The sequence below is a fragment of the Mus caroli genome, unplaced genomic scaffold (assembly GCF_978045245.1).
Source record: "Mus caroli unplaced genomic scaffold, Mus_caroli_1 scaffold_2, whole genome shotgun sequence".
NCBI classification, from domain to species: Eukaryota; Metazoa; Chordata; class Mammalia; order Rodentia; family Muridae; genus Mus; species Mus caroli.
Window position 1 is genome coordinate 23,127,501 of NW_028227257.1, and position 20,205 is coordinate 23,147,705.

Below are 20,205 nucleotides of genomic sequence, written 5' to 3' on the forward strand. Positions count from 1 at the left end.
CTGTGTGGCTTCTGCCCGCTGGAGCCCTACCAAATGTAGCAGGGGGCAAGCGGGAGGCCAGTGCTGGCCCCTCCCACCCATCCCTCTTTAACCATGCTCAAGGCCAGGACTACATTCAGCCCACAGAGCTAGCCTTGGCTCCCCCTACTCGGTACATGGACGTCTCTATCTGGACCAGCCCTCATCTACTAGCTAATTACTGGGTCCCACTGGACACTAAGCAGGTGCTCCCAGACACTGTCCCAGGTATAATGTCATGGTAAAAGGAGAGGCTCTAGACTTCTACAGCCCCGCACTTTCCAGCTGTGTGACCTCAGGCAGGCAGGCAGAGTCTGTGAGCCTCCGTTCATCTGTTAAAAGTGTATAATAATATTATCTGATAGTGCTGCTGCGAGAGGATGCGAAGCACTTATCAGGGCATGGCACACATTAAGTGCTCAATAAATGCCGTCTCTCTCATTGTACAGTCACTAGTATTGCTCCAGGATGAAATGATCATGTGCCTTTAATAAGGAGTGCAGAGAAGTCTAGACACGGTGTCAGGTTGGAGCTTCCCACTGCAGCTAGTCTAGTCAAGAGATCTTTTCTACTCCCTCCTGCCCCGACACAGCAGCTCAGGCTCAGAATGTCTCTGGACCCCAAGAGTCCTTTCCATCCTGAATACACCAAGAGGATTCAAGGCCCTTTATGAGCTAGTCTCCATTGCTCATCTCATGGGAGCAGAGCCTGAAGGCAATACGAGGGCTCTCCCAAAAGGGGGCCATGGCCTCCAGCCTGCAGGGTACATCCTCTGTCAGAGTGCTATATAGGGAGTAACAACCATAACAGCCAGGGAGAAACCTTAATCAAAAAGTTTAAGTCCTCAACACATTAGTTCTGGTTCTCACTCAGGAGCTGTGACCTTGGACAAGTCTCTCTTCCTCCCTAGACCTTTACCCACCTCTCTATATCAATGTCCCAAGCATAGGGCCCAGCCTTGTCCTCATACCATAGAGGACATAGGCTCTACCATAGAACCCCTTCAGGAAGCTCACAGAGCTGGACCCAGAGCACTGCCACAAAGCCCAGGGAATGCTTTAATAGGAACAAAGCCCCACCCCCCACCGCCACCCCCATGTTCTCCTCCAGGACTGCTGTCAGGTGTCCCCCAAATCCTAGAGACTGTGTGCCTATAAGCCATAAATGTTGTGCATCAGTTTCTGGGAACATGGGATCTCAGGCTGGCCACCAGAGCTAGCTGCTCCATGACTGGTGACTGGCAGAGCCTCTCTGGGCCACCATGACTGACAAGAAGCTGGTACAGGCTGCCGCTGTCACAAGCTCCATCTGGAGTCATGGATGGGTGGCAGGCACACACCACTTCTATTCTGTACACCCTAGCCTGGGACAGGAGCCTCTGGGGCCACCATCCAACTGCTGAGATTCTGGAAGGCTCCTGAGGCTCACAGAGACCGGGCTGATGGAGCAGGCTGGCCCCTGCACAGCTCCAGAGAGCTCCTAAATCCAGCCCTTTTACACTCCCACCTCGGTGTGCAGGAGAGGTGACATGCCAATCCAGGGTGATGTCGGAACACGTGGTTAGTTCTCTCCCACCCCCACCCCCACCCAATGAATGGCAGAGCTCTGGGGTAAGCAAGACGCAAGAGGCATGGCTGGCAGGGGAGAGAGAGAGAGGCAGCCCCTTCTCTGGGTGCTTGTTCAGCCTTCCCAAAACCATGGACTCTCTGGCCCATACAACCAGCCGGTGACTTCAGCGCCCAATGAATACCACAGTGGCTTGAGTCACCTCCACACCTATACCTGTCGCCAAGACCCCCCAGCCTCTTGGGAACTTGACCTCTCCAAGTGTGACGGTTCCAGGTACAATCAACAGACACGAGGCATGTATGTCTGATCAGGGGGTACAACTACCAGCCAGTCCAAATCCTCAGTCCTGGGGGATAAGGTTCAGCTCAGGCAGGGAAAGGAGGAGGGATGGGGAACCAATGCAAGTGAGAAAAGGGTCTGTAAGCAAGGGGTGAGGAAGATACTGAGAACAGTATCCAAGCAGCCAACCTCTAGCCAAGATATTGTCCTGTAACATCAGTAGCCTAGAGAAGAAAACCAGAGAGCCCTGGGCCACCAAAGGAGGCACCTGGGATGGCTTTCCAGAACAGAGTGGGCCAGCTTCCCGAGCCCATCGTCCAGCAATGGCTCATTCTACACCAAGGGGCCAGCTGACACCTCTGACCCCTGGCACTGAGGAAGCGGCAGAGGTGAGGGGAACAGCAAAGGTCTCCCCAAAACTGGCCAAGGGGGCCAACAGCCATCAGACTCAGCTCCTAATCTCACCCCCTCTCTTCCCCCACGGCTGGAGGCTGGGCCTAGATTGTAGCACATCCTGGGTCCCCCATGCCATCTCATCACCGGTTCCCACGTGCCTACCTGGGCCTGGGGGTCCCCATCTCGGACCGGCTGGGCGAGGGCCGGTCCCCTCGGCTCCTCCGGGCCCGCAGGCCGCGGGGTGGGGCGGCGCGGGCGGGCTCTGCGGAGCAGCCTGTTCCGCGACACCCCCGCCCGCTGATGGATGCCGACTGCAGCAGCGGCCGCGGCGGTCGGCGTGCGCCGGGGGCTGGGCACCGTGCCCACAGCCCCGGGCCTGGCGCCCGCCGCGCGGCCCGCCCCCGCCGCGGCCTCCGCGCCCAGCCCAGGGGCGGCCGCGAGCCTGCCTCCTCGCTCGCGGCGCCCAGCCCCTGCCTCCGCCTCCTCGGCTGCCTGCCTTGCCTCCTCCGCTCTTTCCCCGCCACCCCGCGGTCCACTGCGGGACGAGATGGCCGTCTCCGCCCTGGCCCTGGCCAGCCGGCCTCCTCGCTCGCTAGCTCGCTCGCGGGCTCTCTGGGCCAAGCCCTAGTGGGGGCTCAGGGAGAGAGGGAGGGGGAGGGGAGAAGAAGGAGGAGGATCCCTGACTCAGAAGAGGTGACTCAGCCTCTGTGGGCCTCCCATCCCACAGAGTCCGGTCCCCTTCACTCCCCTACCGATCCCTTTCACTCCCCTGCAAGCTCAGCGCGGGGACAGAACCCGCCTGGGATGCAGCGTTCTTCTCCCGGTAGGGAATCCGCAAGGCAACTGCCTTCCGGGAATCATCCGGCATGAGTGTCCCTAGGGTGGGTGTGCTCCCTGTACCTATGTGCCTCGGTGACCATGACAGTAGTGTAACAGCGAAGGAATCCTGTAGGGGTTGGACCTCGGTAGAGATGTTTACTATATACAAGGACACGCGGTCGTGTGTGATCCCAGGTTCTACGAAGGGGCCACAGAGGTCATGGCTCCAAGCCAAGCTAAACCTTATTCCTCCACTCCAGCCGCACTGTTAGAACTCAAAAAGCCAGTTCCACCAGGTCACCTCTTTCTTATCCAAGCCTTTGGCAGCCACAGAGCACTTTGGAAAATAGAGGGCCTGGGTTCCAATCTAGTTCCGCAACTGGTTCTGCAGGTACTCTTGGCAAGAGGCTGCCGTGCGCCAGGCTTCAGTTTGTAAACGGTGAAAGACAGGATTAGACTTGGACTTAACCTGTCTCTGGGTCCTAGTGTGGGGGGAAAGGCTTGGGAGAAATGGCAGCAACTCATACATGGTCACCAAAGACCATGTGGTTCTACAATGGCAACCCATGTGACCCTCACTCCTAAACATCACCATCAGCCCCAGGCATGCTCGGCTCTTCTTTCATTCTTCCAATCACCCTGCAAATCTATTATGGGCAAGCAGATGTCTGGGCCATAGTACTTGAGCCCTCTGTCTCTCTCTCTCTCTCTCTGTCTCTCTGTCTCTCTCTCTCTCTCTCTCTCTCTCTCTCTCTCTCTCTCTCTCTCACACACACACACACACACACACACACACACACACTGCAGTTGTGTCTGTACTATCCTCACTGGGCAGAGAGTGGGGGAGGTGAAGAGGGGAGGCTAGGAAGTGGGAGGGTGTCCCACACTCCCTCCCCCTTCTTTGAGATAACATTAGATTGCTGCCCCACACCCACAATCTTATAGACTATGCTCAGCTCCAAGCCAAGCCTTCCCTTGAATGTGGACAAGTCCCCTCTTCATTGGATGCCTTAGGAGTTGGCGCCTGGCTGCTGCCTGCTGTCCACTAGTCTCAGGAGTGGGCAAAGAGCAGAAAGATACTGGCCAACCCCACACCAGACAAGAGGTGGAAAACCAATCAGCCTAAGCCAAGTGGGAGGGGCTTCCTCCCAGACCTTATCTCCAGGCGTCCTTTACCCAAGGAGCCTCACACAGGTCCTTAGGAGTATGGCCTCCAAGCAAGTCACTGACTCTCAAGGGTATACACTATTTGCACCCGATGTTTATTCAAATTAATGACTGGAACAACCTGCCGAACTCAGGAGCGCCATTAGAGGAACTCGCTGCTCCGTGGGCACAGCTGTGGGGAGGCCTCCCTCGGGCGTTTTGCTTCTGAGCTAACCTTTCCCTTCTGCTTTCCCCTCAAGCACAAGCTCCCAAGGCTGCAGAGCCAAGGCCCTCCCCATCCCTCAGTTTAACTCTTTTCCCCAGACAGCACTGCCACCCCCCATCCCTCCCCTGGGGCAGAGCCTGGTTCCCAGCCTCTTGGCCACACCGAGCCTCTCACTTTCCCAGGAAAACCCAGGCGACTTCAGAACCAAAGCAGGATGTTCCCAGACTTCATTTAGAGTCATACCCAAAGGGCCCAATTCACTTCCGGTCAGCGGCAACACGCTGGAGGCTGGGCTGTCTCTAGAATGATGTCTGTCTCTGTTTGTGTTGTTTTTATCATTATTTTCTGTGATTCTCTTCTAGGTCTATTATTAGCGCTTTCCAGTTTGCAAAGTACTTGATTCCACAGCATCATCTGAGTTAACATCACCCCTCCCCGCAAGTTATAAATAAGTAGCCAAGGCCCAGAGTAAGTGATTTGACCAAGGTCACTCTGCACAGTAATGGGGGCTCTCTGGACCCTTCCACTTCCTCCCATAATTTCTCTGGAGAAATTACAAACAAGACACAGCATGGGAACTCAAAAGAATGCATGGGTTCTGCGGGCATGCTGAAATCACCACCCTGGTACTTTTCTGCTTCCATTCTCCAAGCAGGGAAACTGAGGCATGGGATTCAACACCACTATGCCTCATGCAAGCCACCACAGAGAAACCTCAGGGCCCCTGATGAGGAAGAGCCCATTGCAACTGGTGTGCTTGAGGATGCATCCTGGTTCCATCTCTTCCTTCTGTTTCACTTCTACAAGTTGACCTCTCTGAGCCTTACTGAGAGGAACTCCCTGCTGCCCCTCTGTTCCTGTGAGGGGTGCTGTGAGGGCAGCTCTGCAGGGGCTCACAGGAGAGAGAGGACAGAATACTGCACTTCCTGTTAGGAGGAGGAGAAAGTCTAAGATCCAAGAAAGTCCCAAGCAGCCATGACTATGGTGGGTCAGAGGCTTCACCAAACTTCAGGCAGGTCTCCTCCACTACCCTTTGACCTTTCAGAGAAGGAACTCGGGCCCCAAGAGATTTTATCACCCAGAGTGTCTCGGTCTGATGGAGGAACGGGGCGGGGGTGGGGGAGGGGTAAGAGAGCTCTGCTCTCAGTGCTGAGCCCCCCTCCCAACATCTTTCCTTCAGGAAGCAGTGATGCTTACCCTGGGGCAAGCCCAGGATGCCAGAGAAGGAAGAACTGGGGAGTGTGACCCTGAATTCCAATAGGTCCAATGAGTGAGGACAGGGAAGGGCCCTAGAGACTAACCTCCATGCTGCTTCCTGAGCGCTTCCCCTGAGCCTGGCACTAGACACACATCCATGGGATTAATTCCTGAAACAATTCTCCAACCCTTTTTACAGTTGAAGTGACGGAGCCTTGGAGAACTGATGAGGTGCCAATGTCACCTGCTGATAAATGGCAGAACTAGAATGTGACCAGAGAGCCATCTGATGCCAAACACTGAGCCTCAGCCATCATAGACTCCCCCTTGCCTCTAGGTCTGCACTAATTAACACAGGAGCTGCTGGCCACCGGTGGCTGCCAAGTACCCAAAATGCACAAATGGAAACGTGCAGTAAACGCAAGATGGATAGTGGATCTTGACATCTGGGTATTAAAATTAAAGAGAATGTTTATATATCTCAATAATTCTTGTTTTAATATTACGGGACTAGGCATGTTGGTATGGAATCCCAGCACTTGAGATATGGAGGCAGGAGGAGCAGGAGTTTGAAACTAGCTTGTCTCAAAACAAAGCAATTAACTAAAAGTTATCGATATATCAGATTAAATAAAATCTCATTAGGATGATTTCATTTGGTGTGTGTGTGTGTGTGTGTGTGTGTGTGTGTGTGTGTGTGTGTGTTTCTAGGGATCCAGCCCAGGATCTTGTGCATGCTAGACAAGTACTCTACCCCTAAGCTACAGCCTCAGTCCTGTATGTAGTGCATGCACAGGTACATGTAGGCGTACATGTATGTTAGTGCATGTGGAATACATCAGATTCTTTCTATCTGACCTTTTTGAGACAAGGCCTCTTCACTGACCCCAGTGGCTGGACTAACCAGACTGGCCTCGAACTCACAGAGCCCCATCCCTGTCTGCCTCCCACGTGCTGGGATTAAAGTCATGGGCCACACTCGGCATTTTTTTATTTTATTTATTTATTTATTTATTTATTTATTTTTGACATAACATTTTGCTTTGTTGCCCAGTGTTCTAGACTTGAACTCCTGAACTCAGGGGATCCTCCCGCTCAGCTTCTCAAGCGCTGAGACTAAGAGCATGTGTGAGCTGCTTTTTTGTCTCTTTAATCATATGCATGACTTGCACATGTGGCTCACACGGTGTTTCTTTTGGTTAATAGGCACTTAGATACTCTGAAATCCTAACAGAGCCCAAGGAGATAAGAAAAGGTATCTTGCAGGAGAGGCAGATAGAATATACTGGGTTAAAACAGAGGTCACACAACGAGGGTATTTCAGGGCAAGGGATCTGCAAGACATCTGGCTCTGGCCTCAGAGGGCAACAGGGCCTGGGTGGGCTGAGCTAAGCCCCAGGCAGCTAAGAGCTGTGCCAGAGGGAGGAAGCTACTGGAGCCAAACTTTCTAAAGCAGCGAGTCCCACAGGCTTGGGAAGCTCTGCCTGGCAAGGCTGTTCTCCCTCACTACTGGCACTCTCGAGAAGGCACCGCAGGGCGGCTGGGTCCAAACGGAACGAGAAGGCCGGGTTGGATGAGTAGTGACACATACAGGACAGGGACCCTCACCTGATTGCTTCTCCCCTCCACTTTACTAGGAAGTCTCCCCCAAGCCGCAGTTCCCAAGGGTCTCACCTCCTCTTGAACCTTGGCCTAGATTGGAACCCGAATGCTCCCACATACAGTCTGGTGTAGACAGATGTGTATGCCCCAAAGCTGCATGGCAGGCCATGAGAATAAGGCACTAACTAGTTCATAGCTAGTACAGCATGCTGGAGGGGCCAAGCTGCCCATGTGAAGGGCTGATACAAGCTGGGGATATTCATACAGGAGCTCCACGACCTTGTCAAGGCCTTGACTGGCCTGAACCTGGGGTACTACAGGCACTCCTGCTTAGCGCTGCTACAGGATCATAGGACATTATCCACCAAGGGGGCCTGGCAGCTCAGATGTCCTCCTCCAGCACAGGTAAGACCCCCTCAGCTACTTCTGTGGTATCCTTGTCTCTCTTAAGGGCACATATCTGGGCTGGAGAGACGGTTCAGCAGTTAAGAGCACTGACTGCTCTTCCAGAGGTCCTGAGTTCAATTCCCAGTAACCACATGGTGGCTCTCAACCATCCATAATGGAGATTTTATGCCCTCTTCTGGTGTGTCTGAAGAAAGCAACAGTGTACTCACATACATTAAATAAATAAATAAATAAATAAATAAATAAATAAATATTTTTTAAGTGCACATATCCTCAAGATTGTATTCTCTCCAAGGAAAGCCCCCCATCTCCACTTTCTGCACCCCCTCTTCTATGCTTGCCACACCCTTGTCTCCTTCAATCTTTACTTCTGAATCCAGGTTCAGTTGTCAAAGTGGGGCTCTGACTTTGAACTGCCTCTCCTCTCGGGCAGGAAGTTTGCCCTCGACTACCATCTTGGTACCCACAAGCAAGCCCTGGACACAGCTGGACTTCCTCGTGGCATGGACAGCTGAGTATTGCTGCGGATTTCCAGGGGCACATCAAGGGGCAGAGTCTGCCCACCTTCCCAGTGAAGAGCCTTCAGCACTGCCTCATTCTCTGATGAAAGAACTCACCTCAGCTTGACTCTTGAGACCTTCGCCAGCCTGATCTCTCCTTGTGCCTCAGCCTTAGCCTCAGAAGCTATGTGATTTGCTCTGTCAGACTGATGGTTCTGGGTCCCCGGCAGACAGTTAGCTCTGACACATGCTCGCTCTCTCTCGAGCTTTATCCTCTGCTTGGATGGATTTTCTTCCCTTCCCCACAGTCACTCTTCTAGTCGTCGTCCAGGAAGTCCTTTCCCAGTCCCTCCTGAGACACCCCCTATGGCTAGTTACAACACTGGCCTTTCCCAGCGGCCACGGGTTATGTGACTTGCAGAAGGTTCTTAACCTCCTGGTACACTGTTGCCTTAGGAAAGAAGCCACTTTGCGCCTTTCCCGCCACAAGGACCCTTCTTGGTAGTCATGTCTGCACACTCTGGTCACCTTAATCCCCGAGCCAAAGGTCAGGAAGCAAGGGGGATTCAGGAGGCCACCCGCATGTCAGGACATCTCGGGATGAGTCCGGCGCCTCGATTTCACCTTGGCTACAATTCCTTCTGGGGTCCCTATGCTTCCAGCCACTGTTTGGGAAATGTGTCTTCCTCTAGGAGTCCGGGAACCATGCTATGGGAGCTGAATATAAAAAATGTGGCCACGTTCCCACTGGATACAGACTGCCACCCAGCCTGTCAGGGGCTGGAAGTGTCAGCTGAGGTTTCCTTGTTGTGGCTTCTCAGGTTCCCTGCAGTCAGAGGAGATGTCAGAGAGCCTCACATAGAGGTTGGAGGAGGTAGACGAGCGGTGTCTGTGTGCCTGGGGTCCCGGTGTGGGAAGAGGCTGCAGCATCACTACCAATCGGCAGCATCTTTGCAGGGTGTTAGAATCCCCAGCTACAGGCTGGCACGGTGCCTAGCAATTTGCCTACATTTTCCATCTTAAATCTCTCACTACCCTGTAAAGCAGAAATTACATATCCAGCTTGATTTTACAGGGGATAAAATTGAAGTCACTAGTCCAGCGTCCCTTTGATAATAGACTGGAGACCCAAGACTCAGCCCCAGACTACCTGACTCAAGAGCTTGTGTTTGTCCCCTGATGTCCCTGCACGCATTTGGCTGAACACAAATGTACTGTAGAGATGATAGATGTTTTAGGTCTTGTCGAGAGACGATTACACAAGGCACATGTAGATTTGTGATGCCCTCATGTGCATTTTTTTGTATCTATATTACGATTTTAATAATTTACATATTGTGTGTGTACACTCACATGTGTGTGCGTGCAGGCCTGCATGTATGTGCAAGAGTGTGTAACAGCTAAAGGAGCCTTGGCTGCTCTTCTGAAGATGCTGTCTGCCTGGTTTGTTTGTTGTTGTTGTTATTGCTTTTAAGATTTATTTATTTATTTATTTTATGTGTATGAGTACACTGTCTCTGTCTTCAGACACACCAGTAGAGGGCATCGAATCTCATTACAGATGGTTGTGAGCCACCATGGGGTTGCTGAGAATTAAACTGAGGACCTCTGGAAGAGCAATCAGTGCTCTGAACCACTGAGCCATCTCTCCAGTCCAACCTGGTTTGTTTTTACAACAGTCACGGGGATCTACCTGCCTCTGGTTCCCTGGACTGAGATTATAAGCAGAGGCCACCAGACCTGACTTATTTAAAAACAAAACCAAAAACATGGATCCTGGGGATCTAACTTGTATCTTCAAAGAATCTCTGCAGCTCAAGAAAGGTAGGCTCTTTTTGTTTTTGAGATAGGTTCTCACGATCTTCACCCGTCCTGGAATTCACTATGTAGATGAGGCTAGTGAACTCACAGAGATCTGCCTGCCTCTGCCTCCTCCATGAGCTACCATGCCTGGCCTGAGAAATTTTTTTAAAAAATGTTTTCTATAACCTGGATACTTTTGTGTCATGAAATACTCTTAGCAATAGGGTCTCAAAAAAGCAAGATGTCTCTTTGTTTCTTTCCAACCATCTCTACATTCAAACAGGAGCCAATCTGAAAAACCTCATGAACCACCAAACCAGGCCAAACAAGAATTCACCTGCTGCCCGTCGCTCTGCTGACAGGCATTTGCTTGCTTCCCAGTCTCTACCCTGGGACCACGTAGCCAATATTCCATTTGCACAAGCTGGTGCTGCTCGGCAGTCCTTGCAACCTTCTCCTCATCCATCCATCTGCAGAGAGCAGACGGCCAGACCAGCCGCTGCACCACCACTTAATCCCAGCTTTAGACGGCAGCCAGGTCCCGATGTCTGGGTGTACCCATCTACGTGTACCAGGCCAGGCTGGGTAGAGAAAATGTCTGTGTGTAAACACAGCCTTCTGCTTCAACCTCTCCTGCTTGGTCTCCCCTGGCCAACAGGGCCCTCTGTGACTTTTATCTCCCTGCCCAAAATAACCATTGGCTTCCAGGGCTCTGTAGGCCTGGATCAGACTGGTAGGAGCTTGGGCAGCTGGGGGATAGGAACGACACATTATCATCTTTGCTTTCCCAGTGCACCAGTGTGAGTCTGTGGCATTTATCTAGCTTCTCTGTATACTTGGAAGGGATCTGTGGTGGGAAGGAAGAGCTTGCTCTGGGAAATGCTCACATGATCTCAAAGCTCACAGTTCAGTAGAAAATAAGATAGGGACCCCAGCCAATTGCAGTAGAATACAGAAATCAGGAAAGATGCAAAGGAAAAGATGATGTTTGGAGGAGTTTGGAGAGGAAAGAAACTAGAGAAAAAGAGCAGACGTCAAAAGCTTTCAGGAAGAGGCAGCACTTGGACGGAGCTCTGAAGGCAGGGCTGCAGAACAACCTGGACTGAAAGCTCGCACAAAAACAGGCAGGGTGGGAAGGACATGGTAAGTGCAGGAAACTGGGCACATGTGGCTTGGCCCCTGGGATGCTGAGCACTGAGGCTGGGGCTGGAAAGGCAGATGGTGCCAATCAGAGCCTTGAATGACATTCCAAGTGGTTTCCTGCCTTGTCTAGCAGCTAGCCACATGTGACCTATATTTAAACCAAAGAAAATGAAACAAAATGTAAAATGCACAGTCACACACACTCAGTGGTTATCCGAGCGGACACTGAAGGTTTGAACCAGTTGGTCATTTCAGAAACTTCTACTGTATAGTGAAGGGAGACAAGGTAAGACCTGGCGAAGAGGCAGGACATAGCTAGAGATGGTTGGTGCCTGATAGGGAATGATTACAGGGTAGCAGAGGTCAGGAGCCAAGGTGAGAGCCATTACACCGGTCCACAGAGATCAAGATGCATTTCTCAGGTGAGAAGGGTGAAAGAGCTTGGTGTCCAAGTCTGACGACCTGAGCTCAGACCCCCAGGCCCCAGTAAAAGTCGGGCAGGGGTATGTATTTCTGTAATTGAAGTGGTGCACATATCCAGAATCCCAGAGCACACCTATTGCACGGGATGGAAAGACGGGTCAATCCCCGGAGCTCATGTGGCAGTTGACCAGGTAAACACTGTAGCTAAAATAGAGTCTTATCTCAAACAAGGTGGGAAGTGAGAATGGAAATGTGAGGTTGTCCTCTGACCTCTACATGTCTGCTGTGACACAAATGTGCCTGTGAACACGCACACATGCACACATGCATAAAACACAGGAAATAATAGAATCCTATCGGCAGGCAGAGGGGCAGTGGTTCTCCATGTGTTGTCGCTGCAGCAGCAGAAGCACCCGGGACTCACGGGTGTGGGATCCTCAGAATCCACCCAGACCTACTGAAGCCAGCTCAAGAGTATCCCTCGGCTCCCCTGACACTATGGCAGAGGCTAACATTTGCTATCTGCAGCATAGAGCCACACCACACAGTTCCAGAGCAACCGTGGCCTCCGGAATCAGGAGACCCAGCTTTCCGTCCTGCCTCGACCATTCAGTGTGAGTGCTTAATCTCTGTGTGTCCCTGTGTCCTTGTCATACCTCTGGGTGGTTATCCTAAGGATGGACAGAGGTGATAGATCACATCTTAGGAAATGTTCAACTAAGCCAGCCATGCTGACACACGCCTTTAGTCCCAACACTTGGGAAACAGGGACAGGAGGATCTCTGTGGATTTGAGGACAGCCAGAGATACATAGTGAGACCCTGTGTCAGAAAAAAAGAGAAAAAAAAAAAGTAAAACATCTAATTAAAGCAAGTGTTCAGCCGGGCGTGGTGGCGCACGCCTTTAATCCCAGCACTCGAGAGGCAGAGGCAGGCGGATTTCTGAGTTCGAGGCCAGCCTGGTCTACAAAGTGAGTTCCAGGACAGCCAGGGCTATACAGAGAAACCCTGTCTCGAAAAACCAAAAAAAAAAAAAAAGCAAGTGTTCAATGGACATTACTTGGAAGGCAGACACAGGAGGGTAGTGAGTTTGGGCCAGCCTGGGCTACAAAGTAAGACCCTGTCTCAAGAAGAAAAAGAATAGAAACAAACAAAAAAACTTTTTGAGACAGAGTTTCTCTGTACAAGGGACTCCCTGGGTCCTTGAATAGTTAGAAACATTGGCCTAGGTGGTCTCTAATTAACAATGGTAAGCCCCCCCTTCCACCTCTTTGTGTGTATGTGTGTGTGTGTGTGTATGTGTGTGTGTGCATGTGCTGTATTCCTATCTAACTTAAAGAAACTCTTTCTATGTATGCACACATTAGAACGATATATACCTTTTCACTTTTGTTATATGTATTGAGGTGGGATCATATTCTATATCTCAGGCTAGCCTCAAACTTGGAAATCTTTACCCTGCAGTAAAAGTGTCCACCAAGGAAGATTTGAAATGGGCTTTGGCAGAATATTGTTGAACATTGGATCACTCATTGCTGTTTCTCTCTCAGAACCTGTCCCAACCTGGCTGGCTGTCTCCAGAGATCTGCATGAGCATGTAGCCCTGAAACCTTGCCCCCTCTTGCTTCCCCCAACATAGACAGATTGTCTCTAGCTCTGCAGAACAGAAGGAGCAGAACCTGGCTTGCCTCTCACCCCCGCCCCACTCCAAATCTTTGGCTCAGAGGCCAACCAATCCCAAATCCTATCCCAACTCCCCTACTCCCACTTTAGTAACCAAGCCAATGGCTGTACCTTTGGATTCCTTGTAGTATGGTCACTTGGAACAGACCAGGGTTATTTTCAGAGGACAGGTGACAGTACATAGGGTAGTTCTACTGTTAGAGCTACAACTGCCACCACCAGCTCCCATGGATCACTGCCCACCGTGTGAATGCTCTAGTCTGTCAAGCTGGCCAGGGAAGCCATGCCAACCTCTAGGATGGATGGCTTGGATTACAGACCATGCTTATCACACCAGGACCAGCATCGCAGCAGGGAAAAGGGGACCAGGTGTGAAGAGAAGCAGCCAGACTGGGGCAACAGACCAGCACAATCGCCCTGACCAGTGTGAGCCAAGGCAGTCCTACTCCACAGGTAAACCCCTGTGACACAGTCCCTCCAATCCTGCCAGGCCAGTTTGGGGGGTCCCTTAGGGGTGGCTATTGTTGCCTCGTCCCTTGCTACCTACCATGCTACCATGGTCTGAATATCAAGGACTCAGCATGAGGAAACTGTACCGATTTACATTGTCAAGGAACTGGAGGGCAGAAGCAGGTAAATTCCCAGGATCCGCTGGCCAGCCAGTACCAGGAGCCAGCGGGAGAGCTCCAGATTCAGTGAAGAGACCCCTGTCTCAAAAGTTAAAGTGGGGAGCGACAGAGGGAGACAGACCATGCCAACCTCTGGCCTCCACATGTACACACACATGTGCAAATAAATATCAACCCATACACGCACACAGAACACTCAAGTATCACATATACATACAAAATAATGATGAAGAGCTAATATGTTGCTAAGTGGTCATGGCTATCATACAGTTAAACATGGCTTCAACGTTCCCACACAAGAACTGGGATCACAAACCTGAACCATCACATTCAACTAGAAAATCATTTTGGGCCGGAGAAATGGCTCATTGGTTAAGAGTGGGTGCTGCTTTTCCAGAGGACCTGAGTTCAGCCCCCAGCCCCGACATCAGGCAGCTCAACAACTGGAAACTCCAGCTGTAGGGGATTCAGTGGTCCCTCCTGGCATCTGTGGGTACACACACACACACATACACACACACACACACATATATACACACACACATATACACACACACACACACACACACACACACACACACGCATATTGTCTATGTGCAAACATTATGCGTGTGGAGGCCAGGTCTCTCAATGGCCTGGGAATTCCCTAATAGACTAGACTGGTTGGCCAGCAAGCCCCAAGGATCTCTGGGCCTTCAGTGCTGGGATTACAGGCACATGTCACCACACCTAGCTTTAGAAACAACAACAACAACAACCATGGCTCTGGGATCAAACTCTGCTCCTCCTGCCTTCTGTCTGTCTGTCTGTTTGGTTGGTTGGTTTCTTGGTTTGGTTTGGTTTTTAAGACAAGGTTTTTCTGTGTAGCCCTGGCCATCCTGGAACTGGCTCTGTAGACCAAGCAGACCTTGAACAGAAAGAAACGTACCTCTGCCTCTACCTTCCAAGTGCTGGGATCAAGGACGTGCGTGTAGCATCACCACCTGACACTTGTGTTTTAAATACATAACTTTGTAATGTTACCAGAGGTGTTTTTTTTTTTTTTTCATCCCAATGGGATCATTTCACTTTGCTTGTTTGGGTTTTTTTTTTTTTTTATTCTGCGACGTACATGTGGACAAGTACTATTTATATTAGTGCGACTGCACCATCATCTCTGGCCACTCACTAAGCTTCCGGCTAGAGCTATTCAAAGTCCTTCCTGGAATCTCAACAGAGCCCCTGATGCAGCCCCTCTCTGCTTTTGAACTTTACTGCCCTATCTCAGCCACTCCCTGGAGTGTTACTAGTTGGGAGCCTAGCTAGCAGGTCCCCATCATCTTCTAACACAGGAACATGGTGGAAGTCCGCTCCAGGCTCCACACCCATGAATCCAGCCTGGTTAGAGGGACTCCAGTTCCTTCGCTGTACAGCAAAGGAAAAATCAATGATAAGAAATGCTGGCATGACTCCAAAGCCACGTCTGCACTTGCTCTTGCTCCCTGTAGGTCACATCTGAAACCACATCGTGCAGTGGATAGGGCTCATCCTGCAGATGAAGAAGCTGACAGGGGCCCAGCAAGCACAGCAGCCACATAACTTTCCAGAGCCACACAATGAATCGGGACACCAATGCTGGTCTGATTTTGACATGCAGCAAGCAGGAAGAACTGAACAGCTTGTCCTGGTCTACAGAAAGAGTCGGGTTCTCCAGAGTCTCTGCTCCGACCCCTCCTCCCTTCCTGGCAAGGATCCCAATGGCTGCACCACCATCTCCTCCCAGAACCCCACAAAAGCCCATCTGGGGTCACGTGCCCTGCATCCCTACATCAACCCACCATCATCCCCTCCCTCTTCTGGCAATGGGTCCTGCTGCCTCCTCTGGTCTCCTAGCAACAAGACATCCCGCAGTGTCGCTGCTCACCACCTCTGGGCTCTTCCAGCTGGGCCTGTCCCTCTCATGGGGGTCACTGCACCCTCAGGGGGCAGATGGAAGCAAAGCAAAGAGACAGAGCCAGCCTGCGTGGCCCCCATGCTGGGCCTGCTCCCAGCCTCCACATTTGGGGCATGGGCTCTGGCTGTGGCGACCTTTTCTTGAGCCTACAACTAAATGCTGACTGGGACAAAAAATGGAGCCAAATCCTAGGGTTTCAATTCTAGTGGACTCCAACTTATTTTTGTACTTTTAAAACACATGGATTCTTCCCACTAGAATATTTAATATTCAAAGCAGTAATGAAAAGCATTAGTGGCAATAGGCCTGGGGCTATAGACCAATGGTGGAGTACTTGTCTAGAGGCACAAGATCTCAGGTTTGATCCCTAGAAACACACACACACCAACACCAAACAAGCATCAACAACAAGAGTTCCAGGACAGCCAGGGCTATACAGAGAAACCCTGTCTCGGAGAAACCAAAAGAAAGAAAAGAAAGAAAAGAAAACTCTTAAAAATGCATTAGCAGGCTGGAGAGATGGCTCAGTGGGTAAGAGCACCCGACTGCTCTTCTGAAGGTCCAGAGTTCAAATCCCAGCAACCACATGGTGGCTCACAACCATCCGTAACGAGATCTGGCGCCCTCTTCTGGAGTGTCTGAAGACAGCGACAGTGTACTTACATATAATAAATAAATAAATCTTTAAAAATAAATGCATTAGCTAGGGCTGGAATGTAGCCCAATTAGCAGAGAGCTTGCCTACCATGCTTGAAGCCCTGGGTTCAAAGCTAACATAAACCAAGCATAGTGTGCATACTCATAATCCTAGCCTTTAGAAGGCGGGGGCAAAAGGATCAGAAGTTCAAGGATATCCTTGCTATATAGCAAGTTCCAAGGCAGCCTGCGGTACAGGAAGCCCAGTCTCCAGATAAAACAAACCCTAGACAGCTACAACCACACCTACGAAGAAATCACTTCTATATCTATACCCATTTTATAGACAATAAAACTGATCACTAACAGATACCCAGCTCTGTGAATCTGAGCAACTGTGTCTGACACCAAAGTGCATGTTCTTGCCATTGGCTCTCTTGGAAAATCAACCGGCCCTCGCCTCTTAATGCAATGGTGGGAGAAGAAATGCGTACTCAGTCTCTGTGTGGATTTACTGAGCATCTACGGAATGAGCTATGAAAGCAGGAAAGCCCATCTTCCATGCCATTGGCTAGAAGTGCTGCGTATGGTGGCTTCTCAGAAATCATTATGCTGTTCTCTCTACTTTTCTATACATTTGGAATTCTCCACAATAAAAAGCAAAAAAAAAAAAAAAAAAAAAAAAAAAGATGGCAGCCAGCCTGCAAGTTTTAAGGCTGTCTCATATGAGCGGAAATCTACAAAAATCACCAAACTTTGGGATATTCTGCTCTGACAGTTTTGAAAGTCAGAGAAGGGCAAGTGTTGTGGAATATTTCTACAGATTTTTCAAGAGAAAAATCTTATGTTGTTGCCAAGAATCTGAGAGCTAGGAGAACCCCAATCAGGTGGGCTGAACCCTCCCCTGACTCTTCATAGGAGTGCAGTGTCCCAGCCCCCAAGGGGCTGGTTCTTTGATGATCTACAAGCTGGTGGCCACATGATGTGGTAGGAGATCCCGGCAGCCACTATGAATCTGGAGGTCTATGATTAGAAAACAAATTACAGGCCTTGCTCTGTCGGTTTCCAGCACACAAAACCGTTCTGGCAGTCAAAGGGCTTTCACGAAAGTTGTTCAGGGTTTCCAGTGAGCGTGAACACAGGAGAGGCAGGAAAATGGTGGGGATGTGAGTGGGGAAAGAGAAACAGCACCACCGAGGCAGAAAATTGCCCAGACAGGTGGAGCTGAGGCCGCAGGGAGGCAGCAGTTCACGACAATTAAAAGCAGGCTTGGGCAGCAGCCAGCTCTCAACTCTGCCTCAAGGCTTCCGAGCTGTTCGGCTTTGAGCAAATAAGCAATCTCTCTGAGCTTTCATTTGTCAGCCATAAATTGGGGATGATTTTATCTGCTGTACCCGGTTGATACAGAGCGAGAACGAGACAGCATATATCAAGTATCTGACCTAGTTTCCACCACATGATTGATAAGACACAAGAAATTCGGGCTTTTAAATAAGTACCAATGGGGCAGGGGAGATGGTTCCGTTGGTCAAGCACTTGCCGTAAAAGTTTGAGGGACTGAATTCAGATCCCTAAAACCCACATAAAAAGCTGGGGACACATGCTCTAATCCCAGCAACTGTGAGATGGAGGATGACAGACAGATCCTTGTAAGCATGCTGGTCAGCTAGGCTAACCAATTCAGTAAAGTCCCAGAGCAACGAGAGACCCTGTCTCAAAAAAAAAAAAAAAAAAAAGGAAAATGCCAGAGGCTAACCCCTTGCCCTACACACACACACACTAACATGCACGTGCCCACACCAAATATTCACTTCTGAGTATAAATCCAAAAGAGATAAAAAAAAAAAAAAAAAAAAAACCATCAACAAGACAGTTCTATAGCCAGTGCTGCTGCAGTTATTCACAATAGCCAAGAGGTAAGGAAAAGGGTGTCTATTGATAACAAAATGTGGCCCACACAATGAAGTATTATTCTACCTCAGAAGGAACATGAATGACCCTTAAGAACATTATGCTAAGTGAAACAAGCCATTCATAACAAGACAAGTGCTGTGTGATTCCACATACGGGAGGCTGTTAGTCAAATTCATACAGGCAGAAAAGAGAGTGGTAGTTGCCACAGGCTGCAAGAGACGGGGAATCGGGGGTTATTGTTTAATGAATGGGGATTGAGTTTTTCCAAGATAAAGAAGTTCTGGAGAGCCAACAAGGAGGCTCAGCAAGTCAGTCTCATACCTGATGGCCTGAAATTGGTCCCCAGATCCCAATGTTGAAGAGGAGAACCAACCTTCAAAAGCTGTCCTCTGACTTCCAGCATGCCCTGGCACACACACGCAAACACACACACACACCTGCACTATGACACATAGAAACACACACACACGATAATGATGATGACAATGATGATAATAATAATAACAACAACAACAACAATAGATGGATAGATGGACGGATGGACAGATGGATGGATGGATAGTAGTGGCTGGAACACAATGAGATCATCCTTAACATTATTAAACTCTTCGCTTAAAAAAGTAAGGGTTACCCTGGGCTGTTGTGACACACATCTTTAATCCCAGCACACCGGAGGCAGAGGCAGGCAGATCTCTGAGTCTGAGGCTAGTCTGTCTACAGAGTGAGTTCCAGGACAGCCAGGGCCACACAGAGAATCCCTGTCTCGAGAAAACAAAACAAACAAACAAACATAAAACCAGCCCACAGATGTACACATACACACACACACACACATACACACACACACACATGCACGCAAGCAGTAAATTTTAGGGTATGTGTATTTTGCCTCAATTTAAAGAAAAAACTTGGGGCTGGTGAGATGGCTCAGTGGTTAAGAGCGCCAACTGCTCTTCCAAAGGTCCTGAGTTCAAATCCCAGCAACCACATGGTGGCTCACAACGATCTGTAATGATATCTGATGCCCTCTTCTGGAGTGTCTGAAAACAGCTACAGTGTACTTACATATAATAAATAAATGAATGAATAAATATTTTTTAAAAAAAAGAAAAAAAAAAGAAAAAACTTAGTGTTACATAGAGAAATATGAACAAGAAGAAAAGACTAAAAGCCAAAGATAGAATGAGTGTGACACCATAGTAATGCTGAGATACACCCAGGCATAGTGGCACATGCCTTAAATACCAACAGGCAAATGGATCTCTGTGAGTTCAAGGTTATCCTTGTCTATACAGCAAGTTTCTGACCAGACATGGCTACACAGTGAGACCCTGTCTTAAAAAACAAAAGACAAAAAGAGAGACACACATCACATAGTCTGAAAATTAAGCCACTTCACCTCCTTAGCTACAGGGGCTTCCAGTTTATCGTGTCATTCCTATGGTTTATGGGACCAAGTTTAAGTTTACATGGTCAAGAGTTTAATTACCCAGCAAGCCTAATAATTCTGTATAGTAGCTATAAAGAATGGGTAAATGCCTGACAGTGGTTACATATTTAATCCCAACATTCAGGAGGAAGAGACAACCAGATATCCAAGTTCAAGGCCAGCCTGGTTTACAGAGTGAATTCCAGGACTGTCAGGGCTACACAGAGAAACCCTGTCTCAAAGAGAGAGACACAGACAGACAGACACAGACAGAGACAGAAACAAAGAGAGAGATAGAGACATAGAGAGACAGAGACAAACAGAGAGACAGAAACAGACAGAGAAAGACAGAGATAGAGAAAGACAGAGAAAGAAAGAGAGGGAACTTTGGGAATAGAGACCTGGGTTCAAATCTCAGCCCTGCTGATTCATATCTGAATGGCTCTTCAATTA

At 49.7% G+C, this 20,205-nt stretch overlaps 1 protein-coding gene across 13 annotated transcripts in view; it reads right to left on the reverse strand.

Annotated features, from left to right (window-relative positions):
• Epb41l1 (erythrocyte membrane protein band 4.1 like 1) overlaps positions 1-20,205 on the reverse strand; it is a 122,406-nt gene that overhangs the window by 64,780 nt on the left and 37,421 nt on the right. The window contains exon 1 of one of the 13 annotated variants that reach the window (XM_085832886.1): positions 2,425-2,672. The exons of the other annotated variants lie outside the window; for them this stretch is intronic. The gene's annotated coding sequence lies outside the window, so the exon portion shown is untranslated. Of the gene's footprint in view, positions 1-2,424; positions 2,673-20,205 lie in introns of those variants that run through there. 13 annotated transcript variants of the gene reach the window in all.